We start from the raw sequence: 12,370 nt of genomic DNA on the forward strand, positions 1-12,370 counted from the left end.
TGTTTGCTACTTTATCCCCAGCAACTAGTCAGGTTCCAGCACTTGGCAAACTATTTGTTGGATAATTAAAGATGTTTGAAGACCATGAGAAAATTCCCCTTAGTTTTGTCTTCTCTGCTTTATGTTGTCTTATTGTTTCACACTTCTCCATAAAGAAATTTTTTTCAACTCTTTAATCATCTTTCCCAAATAACTCAGCAATTCTGAAAGCAGGATACTAGTTAAAAGAAGACAAAAATCGTTATTCTGATGCATTATGACACATAGAAATAAACTTGAATCTTGCTTATTTAATTCAACTTGCTCACTGCTTAGAGTCTAGGTCCTAGACTAATATACTTAATAAACAAAGTAAGATATTATAACCATAATCCCAAGAGAATGCAAACAGACTTTCAAGCAGAATGGCAGGTTGCTAAAATTAATGTCTACATAATTGTAGTTTGTGGCTTATACTACGTACTTACAGAATTACTAGGCAATAAAAGACCTTGATAGATGTTTGAAGAAGGAACAGAGTAGTGTATGACTCATTTCCAAGTGAGCTATATAATATTTTTTATTATTTTATTATGAAATAATGAAAAAAACTTTAGAATTTTATTAGTCATTGCAGAGGATTGCTGGCAAATAAAGTGTGTTCAGATAGAACAAAGCAGATGTAATGAGTAAAGACATTCATTCCTTTTGGCTGCAAAGGGAGTTTAGCTGTTAAGACTGGTGAGAAAAATAAATATAATATAGAAAAGTATAAAAAGAAAAAAAGACAATGAATTTGTTAATTGGAAACTTTTTAAGTGGCATCTGAATTACTGAAGATTTTCTATTTAATTATGTATAGAGTATGATAAATAGATATTCATTTAAAAGTGTAACTCAGAAAAATACTGCAGGCAAAGTGTTTATGCCCTGAAAACACAAAGAGACACATCATTACGTGGAAATAAAGAGGAACTTTGTAGTCAGTCTTACTGATTTGCTTTACAGATTGAGAATTAGAGAGCAAAGCTACCTGTGCTGCTATGAGCTAATCACTTTAATCTCTCATATGAGTCAATAAAAGAATAAATGGACTTGCCTGTTTATTTGTATTGGGTAGTCTACTCTAGGCTTCCTAAGAGTCCTGACCCAAAACATCAGTATAATGTAAAACCAAGGATAGCATCATGCAAAGTTGGCACATTGACCTTTTTTAGTTCCTGGGTGAGAATATCTAAAACCATTTCCTTTTCAATTTATCAAGTAAAAGGACAGCATTGTCAGACATTTAAACAATAACATAGAAGAAGACGAATGTGGAGGTAACCACTAAGCCAACAATTTCTTCTTACTTCTTAGAACATAAAAACCTGAGAGAATACGGTTAAGTGGCATAGGCCAAGGTATAAACTTAAATAACCAAATTCTTACCATATGGATCCAGCAGTGGCATTCACTGGTATTTAACCAAAGGAGTTAAAGACTTCCTACACATAAACTTGCACATGGTTGTTATAGCTGCTTTATTCATAATTGCCACAACTTGGAAGCAACCAAGGTGTCCTTCAATATATGAATAAATAAACTGGTATATCCAGATAAAGGAATAGTATTCAGTGCTAAAAAGAAATGAGTTATCGAGCCATGAAATGATATGGAGGAACCTTAAATGCATTTACTAAGTGAAAGAACCCAATCTGAGAAGGCTACATACTGTATTCCAACTCTATGGCATTCTGGAAACAGCAAAACTATGGAGACACTAAAAAGATCAGTGATCTCCAGGGCTTATGGGAGTGGGCGGAATAAATATGTGGAACAGAGGATATTTAGAGCAGTAAAACTACCCTGTATGAAACTGTAATTGTGAATATATGTCATTATATATTTATCCAAATCCACAAAACGTACAACACCAAGAGTGAAACCTTATGTAAACTATATAGACTTTGAATGATTATGACATGTCAGTGTAGCAAATATACCATGCTGGTGGGGGATATTGATAATGGGGAAAGCTATGCATGTATGAAGGCAGGAGATATAAAGGACATTTCTGTAGCTTCCTCTCTATTTTGCTGTGAACTAAAAGTGCTCTAAAATATAGAGTCTAATATATGTATGTATATATATGTATGTATGTATATATTTATATAGTCTAATATATATGTGTGTATATATATAACATATATATGTGATAAAGATCTTATATATAGAATATACAAAGTAATAGAATACTCTTCAGTAATAAAAAGGAACTACTGATACACGTAACCATACTGAAGAGTCTCAAATGCATCATGTTAAAAGAAGCTAGAATGAAAGGTTACATACTACTTAATTTTATTTATGACACTTTAGAAAAAACAAACTATAGCAATTGAAATCAGATTAATGGTTGTCAAGAGATGGGGGTGGTGGGAGCTGTATCCAGAGAGGCATGAGGAAAATTGGGGGGGTGACGAACTTGGCCACAGAGCTGGTTCCTAGATCCTAAAACGCCATTTATTGGCAGTGCTGCACCACCAGAATCACTGTAGTGAGTTAACTGAACTAACTAAATTTCGTTAGGCTTCAGACATGCAAATGGAATATGTGAACTAAACTCTTGAGACTTCTATCTGGTCAAAAATCTGTAAAAAGAGGAAGAAGCACTGGCAAAGGCCATGTCTCCTCTTTGAAATTTCTGGGCAAACTAAACTAACTTATTCAATGATTTCTCTCCCTTTTAGGGAACACTCTAAAAGTTTTAGCCTCATTTTCAAGGCTCTTAATTATCAGACCCTGCTCTCTTCTCCAGAATCACCTCTTACTCTTCTTACCTCCCACTCCTGCCCCCAGCACACCTTTGTCTTCTAGTCCAGTTCCTCTAACCTACCATTTTCTCTCACACATCTGAGCTTTTGCCCGTGCTAATTCCTCTTAAATAGATATCTCTTATACTCACCTCTAATGTGTACTGGTAACTCCTCTTCATACTTAAAGACTTGAGATTCACAAAACATTGCCTCTAGATCAAGGACACCTTCCCTAATCTCCACTCACTATCCATACCCGAGCTGAATTAGAAATCCCTTATCTATGCTCCCATTACACTCCACATATTCCTTTGCCACGACTCTAATCAAGCAACTTGAAAATTTTTGCTTCATTTGTCTGCGCCATTGCAGGACCCATGACTTTCACCTCTGTATCCACAGAATCTAGCATAATACCTATTATGTAGAAACATATATTGATTAAATGAATGGCTGACTGGATTCTTGGATGCATGTGGATGGATGAATGATGGATGAATAGGTAAAGGCTATAAGTATGTGAAAAGCATTCTGGGAACTATAAACTTATGTCTCTGTGTTTCTTGTGCATTGATAAATCTTAATGACTTACCGACTGATTTGGATTTCTACTTATTCTACCAACTGTTTCCAGATATGTAATTTATATGGATAAAGTTAGATTATAATAGCTGTAGAAGACAATATATACCAGGTTGGAGGGGACTCAAATATTTTAGCATTGGTTGGTTGTGGATCCCTATATGACAGCACCAGTCAGGACATACAGGCTTCAACAAACATCAAGATAACTAAGCAAATCAGACTAGGCAAAGTTTCTACACTTTTCATCATGATTTCAATTTGATCATGGTTCCAGAGGCCCAGATTTAATTTCACATATAACATCAAATAACTGAAATAAAACTATAATTCTGCCTATTCTGTATTGAGGAAAAGGAGAAGTGACAGGAATGGGGAGGGGAAGATACGCTTTGCTGAGAATTAGTTGGAGGTACACTAGGGTTAGATAAATGAAACAAAAAGTAAATTTAAAAATTAACTACACATAAGGGAAAACCCTAAAATAAAAGAGTATTTTTAATATGTACTTTTGGCATAACAATGGTTTCTTCCAAATTCTTTTAAATTTAATAAGTTGGTACAATACACAATTCAAGTAATATAAGTAAGCACATTAACGTGGTATGGAAAAAAAGCAAACAATTTGTCAAGCTGTTATTCTTAACATAGTATTGAAAGTCAGTGTAATACTTTGAATTCTGGTCATTGAAATAACTATTGCCCAAATTTTATCATAGCTTCTAGTTATTTCTGTTCTATTATTAATAAAACTATTAATCATAGAAACATAATTCTAGAACAAAGACAATTTTGCTATGAATGTAATTCCAGAATAATGATACTTTAACAAGATAGGAAATATATGATATCTAGGAGGGGATAGACACGTTCTAGTGTTTCAGTTTCAGAGAAGCCCATGTAAATAGAAATCCATAAATCCATACTATGTCAATCACACTTAGATCAAAATGTCATAGAGAGCTACCCAATTCCTTCGCAAAGCTTTTTTTTTTTTCAAATTTTTCACTTTAAATTCAAGAGACCATCTCCTGAATAAACTCTTTGTCAAGCTCTCAACTTATAATTCTCTAAAAGCAAAGAAACAATCAGAAGCCTGCAGTAGGCAGTTCAGCAACATCTCCCTGGCCCTCCAATTTGCATACACCTCTCCTTCCCATTCAGTCACAGCCAAAAAGAAGTTCCTGTTGAAGTGGGGGGCATCCACCACAGATGATATAAACACTCAATCACCAATCCATGAGCAGGGAGGCTGTCCTCCAAAGTTATAGTACCACATTTTAAAACCCTAAATTGGGAACTAGAGATAAATACGCATACATTACATAAATTGGGGCATCCAAGAAAATCCAGAACAATGGCTGCAATAAATCAGGAGCTAAAATCAATGGCCGTGGCGCCACATCACTCTAGAGCCAGCATTATTTCTTCATGTTACCAGTGTTCCCTGCCCTTCCATCACTGAGAATCAGAGAACTAGAAAGCTAGTGACATGATGGAACCTGGCATGAGAGCGACCCTTTGCCAATGCCAAAATTAATGACATATTTTAACCAAGACAGGAATTGGGAGGGCCTGTAGGAGGGGCTGCCCCAGGCATATAGCTTCTTTAGTAAAAGGTTTTGCCTTAAGCAAGCCCTGCCCATTGTTCTTGTGTATTTAGGTCAACACACCTTTGAAATGTCAGAGTAATCCTCTTTTTGAGACCCCTCTGAGGTGTAACCATACTCAAGGGAGCAGTAATCTTGGTAACTATCCTGTAATCAATCCCCACCATTCTTTCCCTCACCTTCATTTAAACTTCCTATGTTCCCTCCTTAATTCCAAATGTATAAAAGAAACTGCAAAGCTGTTATTCTTAGGGAGCATCTGAGATCTTGCTTCTGTGCTGGCTGGAAAATTACTGCTTGGCTATCACCCATAGGAACATAGGCTATCGCCCATGGGAACATAACATTCTAACAATAAGCTTTCTGCTTCTGTACCTCTGCTTGCACATCTGACCTGTGGGTTGACAGGTAGTGAATAGGAGAAAAATAGACCTTTGTGTTTAAGACAGAATGAGGAATGGGATTTGGGGTTTAAAAACTTTGTACCTGAGGAAGAAGCACTGGCAAAGGCCATGTCTCCTCTTTGAAATTTCTGGGCAAACTAAACTAACTTATTCAATGATTTCTCTCCCTTTTAGGGAACACTCTAAAAGTTTTAGCCTCATTTTCAAGGCTCTTAATTATCAGACCCTGCTCTCTTCTCCAGAATCACCTCTTACCCTTCTTACCTCCCACTCCTGCCCCCAGCACACCTTTGTCTTCTAGTCCAGTTCCTCTAACCTACCATTTTCTCTCACACATATGAGCTTTTGCCCGTGCTAATTCCTCTTAAATAGATATCTCTTATACTCACCTCTAATGTGTACTGGTAACTCCTCTTCATACTTAAAGACTTGAGATTCACAAAACATTGCCTCTAGATCAAGGACACCTTCCCTAATCTCCACTCACTATCCATACCCGAGCTGAATTAGAAATCCCTTATCTATGCTCCCATTACACTCCACATATTCCTTTGCCATGACTCTAATCAAGCAACTTGAAAATTTTTGCTTCATTTGTCTGCGCCATTGCAGGACCCATGACTTTCACTTCTGTATCCACAGAATCTAGCATAATACCTATTATGTAGAAACATATATTGATTAAATGAATGGCTGACTGGATTCTTGGATGCATGTGGATGGATGAATGATGGATGAATAGGTAAAGGCTATAAGTATGTGAAAAGCATTCTGGGAACTATAAACTTATGTCTCTGTGTTTCTTGTGCATTGATAAATCTTAATGACTTACCGACTGATGTGGATTTCTACTTATTCTACCAACTGTTTCCAGATATGTAATTTATATGGATAAAGTTAGATTATAATAGCTGTAGAAGACAATATATACCAGGTTGGAGGGGACTCAAATATTTTAGCATTGGTTGGTTGTGGATCCCTATATGACAGCACCAGTCAGGACATACAGGCTTCAACAAACATCAAGATAACTAAGCAAATCAGACTAGGCAAAGTTTCTACACTTTTCATCATGATTTCAATTTGATCATGGTTCCAGAGGCCCAGATTTAATTTCACATATAACATCAAATAACTGAAATAAAACTATAATTCTGCCTATTCTGTATTGAGGAAAAGGAGAAGTGACAGGAATGGGGAGGGGAAGATACGCTTTGCTGAGAATTAGTTGGAGGTACACTAGGGTTAGATAAATGAAACAAAAAGTAAATTTAAAAATTAACTACACATAAGGGAAAACCCTAAAATAAAAGAGTATTTTTAATATGTACTTTTGGCATAACAATGGTTTCTTCCAAATTCTTTTAAATTTAATAAGTTGGTACAATACACAATTCAAGTAATATAAGTAAGCACATTAACGTGGTATGGAAAAAAAGCAAACAATTTGTCAAGCTGTTATTCTTAACATAGTATTGAAAGTCAGTGTAATACTTTGAATTCTGGTCATTGAAATAACTATTGCCCAAATTTTATCATAGCTTCTAGTTATTTCTGTTCTATTATTAATAAAACTATTAATCATAGAAACATAATTCTAGAACAAAGACAATTTTGCTATGAATGTAATTCCAGAATAATGATACTTTAACAAGATAGGAAATATATGATATCTAGGAGGGGATAGACACGTTCTAGTGTTTCAGTTTCAGAGAAGCCCATGTAAATAGAAATCCATAAATCCATACTATGTCAATCACACTTAGATCAAAATGTCATAGAGAGCTACCCAATTCCTTTGCAAAGCTTTTTTTTTTTTTCAAATTTTTCACTTTAAATTCAAGAGACCATCTCCTGAATAAACTCTTTGTCAAGCTCTCAACTTATAATTCTCTAAAAGCAAAGAAACAATCAGAAGCCTGCAGCAGGCAGTTCAGCAACATCTCCCTGGCCCTCCAATTTGCATATACCTCTCCTTCCCATTCAGTCACAGCCAAAAAGAAGTTCCTGTTGAAGTGGGGGGCATCCACCACAGATGATATAAACACTCAATCACCAATCCATGAGCAGGGAGGCTGTCCTCCAAAGTTATAGTACCACATTTTAAAACCCTAAATTGGGAACTAGAGATAAATACGCATACATTACATAATATTGTAAATTGGGGCATCCAAGAAAATCCAGAACAATGGCTGCAATAAATCAGGAGCTAAAAATCAATGGCCGTGGCGCCACATCACTCTAGAGCCAGCATTATTTCTTCATGTTACCAGTGTTCCCTGCCCTTCCATCACTGAGAATCAGAGAACTAGAAAGCTAGTGACATGATGGAACCTGGCATGAGAGCGACCCTTTGCCAATGCCAAAATTAATGACATATTTTAACCAAGACAGGAATTGAGAGGGCCTGTAGGAGGGGCTGCCCCAGGCATATAGCTTCTTTAGTAAAAGGTTTTGCCTTAAGCAAGCCCTGCCCATTGTTCTTGTGTATTTAGGTCAACACACCTTTGAAATGTCAGAGTAATCCTCTTTTTGAGACCCCTCTGAGGTGTAACCATACTCAAGGGAGCAGTAATCTTGGTAACTATCCTGTAATCAATCCCCACCATTCTTTCCCTCACCTTCATTTAAACTTCCTATGTTCCCTCCTTAATTCCAAATGTATAAAAGAAACTGCAAAGCTGTTATTCTTAGGGAGCATCTGAGATCTTGCTTCTGTGCTGGCTGGAAAATTACTGCTTGGCTATCACCCATAGGAACATAGGCTATCGCCCATGGGAACATAACATTCTAACAATAAGCTTTCTGCTTCTGTACCTCTGCTTGCACATCTGACCTGTGGGTTGACAGGTAGTGAATAGGAGAAAAATAGACCTTTGTGTTTAAGACAGAATGAGGAATGGGATTTGGGGTTTAAAAACTCTGTACCTCTACATTTCGGGGCTGCTTAATTTGGGGTCTGCGTACCCCTGGCAGACCCAGCTGGCTGAATAAAGAGCGTGTTTCCTCTAACTCACTGATTTCTGGTGGTCCGTGAGTCTTTCAGGGGCTGGCGGCTACAACAACGGTAAGAGCTGCTGGGAACTACGCAAAGTCATTGCCTCTAGTGAGTCAGCTGACCTTGTCTAAGCCCTTCCCAGTCCTAGTTCCTGCTTCTTTCTAAATGTCTAGACATTGAAGTCCCAGCAAGCTTTCTGGTAAGCCAGTGCTAAACATATGCCTCCTCTATTTTACAAGTGAGAAAAATCCAAATTCAGAGTAGTTAAGAAGATCACCCATATAAGCAGCTAAAGATTAGTGAAACTTATGTAAACTAGGATAGAGGGGTATACACACATCACAGCTATTACAAAATTTAGGCTTAATGAAAGAAAGAGTACAGAATGCTATAATGAAAGAAAGACTTGGAATCACATGGAATACATTAGAATCCTTGCTCAAGTACTATCTGCATGATTGTATGTGATTAATGGCCTTGATTCTGTTTTCTTATCTCTAAAGTGGAGATAATGTCTGCATTAGTTAACTATTGTTGTGTTACTAATACCCCCAAACCAATCCTGAAACACAGACAGTTGTTATTTCACAGATTCTGGGGGTCAGGAATCCAGGTGTGGCTCTCCTGGACCTCGGACTCAAGGTTTTTCATGAGGTTGCAATTAAGATGTCAGCCAGGCCTGGGGTCTCACCTGAAGGCTCAGTTGGGAAAGAATCATTTCCAAGCTTGCTCATCTGGTTCACAGGACTCGGGTTCTCTCAAGCTGTTAGAGTGAGAGCTTCAGTTCCTCACTGGGGTTGGCCAGAGGGCCTCCCTCAGTTTCTTGCCACAGCTCACATCACCTGAGTTGGCTTCCCTCCCAGCAAGCAAGCTAGAAGGCCAGAAAGGACCCCCCCAAAAGGAAAACCAGGCTTTTTATAACCTAATCTCAGAAGTTTCTGCCTTTCACTTCTGCCATATTCTATTCATTAGAAATAGGTCACTAAATCCAGACCAAACTCAAAGGGAGATAATTACTCAAAGACATGGACACCAGGAGGCAGGGACCAAAAAGGGTTCATCTAAGAGGCTGCCTACCACAGTGCCTATAATGTAAAGGGTATGAAACAGAAAAAAATATCAGGAAAACACCCTGCATATAGTAGGAGCTTAATAAATAACAAATATTAGTGAACTACAGTTTTCGGCAAAGAATCCTTGTTTAAAAGCCTTAAATTTGTACCTTCCAAAAAAAGGAGGCTCAAATCATTAAATAAAACTCATTTTTATCTAAAGGTATTTCTGTTTGATCACTCAGATGGGTATGCTTAATTGTATTTCAGAAAAAGTTTCAGGTAGTGGAACAGATTTCTAAAAAGTTCACTTAACATTATGAGAACAAGAATATGTAGAATAGGAGCAGGTGTTCCTAGTTGCTAGGAGAGCAAAATCCCTAGAGAGAGTAGTCATTTTTGAAGGTAATACTTAATAATGACAGTTATTTTTAACTGTAGTATTAGTAAAAATAATCAAGTAGGTAAGTGTTGACACCAGAGGCTGTCACATATGTATTTTTTGGAAAGAACATTAAGAAGATTTAGTTTGTGATGAAGAAAGTTAACTCCTGACATGTAATCCTCTGACCTCTCTGAAGCTCCTACTGAGAGTCTGCTTTCTTTTCCTTAAATTCTGTAATTCTGCACATGATCTAATACATCTTACTATGACATATCTTTATTACAACAACACTTATATGTTAGAATTATCTGTAAACATGTCTGTTTCTCCCACTAGAACATACACTTTTTGAGTGTAGAATCCTTGCCTTAGTTTTATTTACATCCCCAAGTCCTAGCAAATCCCTAGTCTTGAACATAGAAGGCACTCAAGAAATGTTTAAGTATTGTTGAGTAGTCCATTTCTCCCCCTTTTAAAAATAATTCAGATTAAGATTTTTAACACTCATAGTCTAATAGGATATTATTCTTAGTATATTTAGGTAAGATTCAGTAACTTTTAAAAACATTAATTTGGAGTTCTGGTCAAGAGAGTGAAGTAGGTAAATACTGCACTCGCCTCCTCTCATAACCATATCAAAATTACAACTAAACTACAGAACAGCCATCATTAGGAGTCACCTTAAGTCTAGCTGAACAGAAGTCCTACAATTAGGGACACAGACAAGAGGCCACCTCCTCAAGACTGGTAGGAGGGGCGAAGACACGGAACAGGCTGGTTCCACCCATGTGTGGTATTTGAAAATTGGACATCTCAGCTATGGAGTTTCCCCAGGAGGAGCGAGGGATCCAGGCCCTACACTAGGCTCCCCAGCCCCAGGGTTCCAGTGCCAAGAAGAGAAGTCTCCACAACTTCTGGCTATATAAACCAGTGGAGATTATGGCTGAGTGAGATATAGGGTCACTGAAATCACAGACATCTTCTTAAGGAGCCTGTGCACGAACTTTCTTGGTAACGAATTCACTCACTCTGAGTTCCAGCACTGGGACAGCAGCTTAAAAGGTGCCATGGACATTCACACAAACTGAAAGTAAAGGGATGTAAAAGATGTTTCTTAAAAATGGAAACAAAAAACCCAAAAAGCTAGGGTAGCGATACTTATACCAGATAAAAGACTTTAAAACAAGGCTATACAAGGGACAAATAAGAATCCAGTTATCCCACTTCTGGGTATTTATCTGAAGAAACCCCAAACACTACTTTGAAGGGACATGTGACTCCATATGTTCATTGCAGCATTATTTATGATAGTCAAGATATAGAGGCTATCTGGGTGTCCAACAATGGATGAATGGATAAAGAAGAGGTAGTACATATATATAATGGAATATCATAAAAGAATGAAATCTTGCCATCTGCAATAAGATGAATGGACCTAGAAAGTATTGTGCTACGTGGAGTAAGTCAGACAGAGAAAGACAAATGCCATGCCATATGCTTTCACTTACATGTGGAATCTAAAGAAAACAAACGAAACAAACTCATAGATAAAGAGAACATTTTGATGATTGCCAGATGGGAGGGGGACAGGGAGTGGGTAAAAAAAGGGGAAGATATTAAGAAGTATGAATTGGTAGTTACAAAATAGTTATGGAGATGTAAAGTATAGCATAAGGAATGTAGTCAATAATATTGTAATAACTATGTATGGTGTCAGATGGATACTAGATTTATCAGGATGACCACTTTGTAAGTTATATAAATGTTATATATAATATAATATCACATGCCAACTGTAATTCAAAATATAATAAATATTTAAAATATAAAAACACTAATTTAAAGATCTCAAAAATCCAATTTTTTATAACTTAACTTGAAATAGTTTTATAATAGGGTTCCACATGAAACAAGTAAGTGTATTAAATGTATTGAGTCCTTTGGCTCTTCTTCAAAAAAAAGTCATTTGTTGACTATGGGTATATAAAAACGTAATAAATCTCTCTAACAGTAGATATTGAGTACAACTGAAGTATGCCAACTGGGAATTTAAAAAAAAAAAACAACTGCAATGAATGGGATTTTTTTCCAAAATGAAAAAGAAGCATTCATAAGATTTCAAGTATCTGTTGTAATGAATCATGGGACAGTTTTACATTTCTGCTGAAATGTTAGTTCATTTCTTTTTAAGTTTCTGACTTGTCCTGCCAGTGAGTTCAGACTTCTTGATTTCATTTCTCATTTGCCAACAGATGCTGCATTTCAAGCCGGAACAAAGGTTTCTTAGAAAAGGGTCACAGAATGGTGGCTTTTACACCATTCCCTCATTCTCTGTGCATATGTTCCTCCTTTACCCTACTTCCTTCATTGTCATTGAGCCCTTATCTTCCCTTTCCTTTTTTTCTAATCTCGCTTTCTCTTCAAACACTTCTTACTCAATTACCCCAATGTCTTTACTTTTTCCTTTTTCCTCTTCACTTATCATCTATATTTACCATCTGTTCTACTCTGTAGTGCACTTTTGTTTTAACTCATTCATTACCAAATCCTTTTCTTGTCACT

At 36.7% G+C, this 12,370-nt stretch overlaps 1 pseudogene; it reads right to left on the minus strand.

The window, feature by feature from the left end:
- Window positions 1-5,931, minus strand: part of LOC105301906 — a 16,377-nt pseudogene extending 10,446 nt beyond the window's left edge.
- Window positions 5,932-12,370: the final 6,439 nt, after the last annotated feature.

Source organism: Pteropus vampyrus, unplaced genomic scaffold, assembly GCF_000151845.1.
Source record: "Pteropus vampyrus isolate Shadow unplaced genomic scaffold, Pvam_2.0 Scaffold254, whole genome shotgun sequence".
Classification (NCBI taxonomy): Eukaryota; Metazoa; Chordata; class Mammalia; order Chiroptera; family Pteropodidae; genus Pteropus; species Pteropus vampyrus.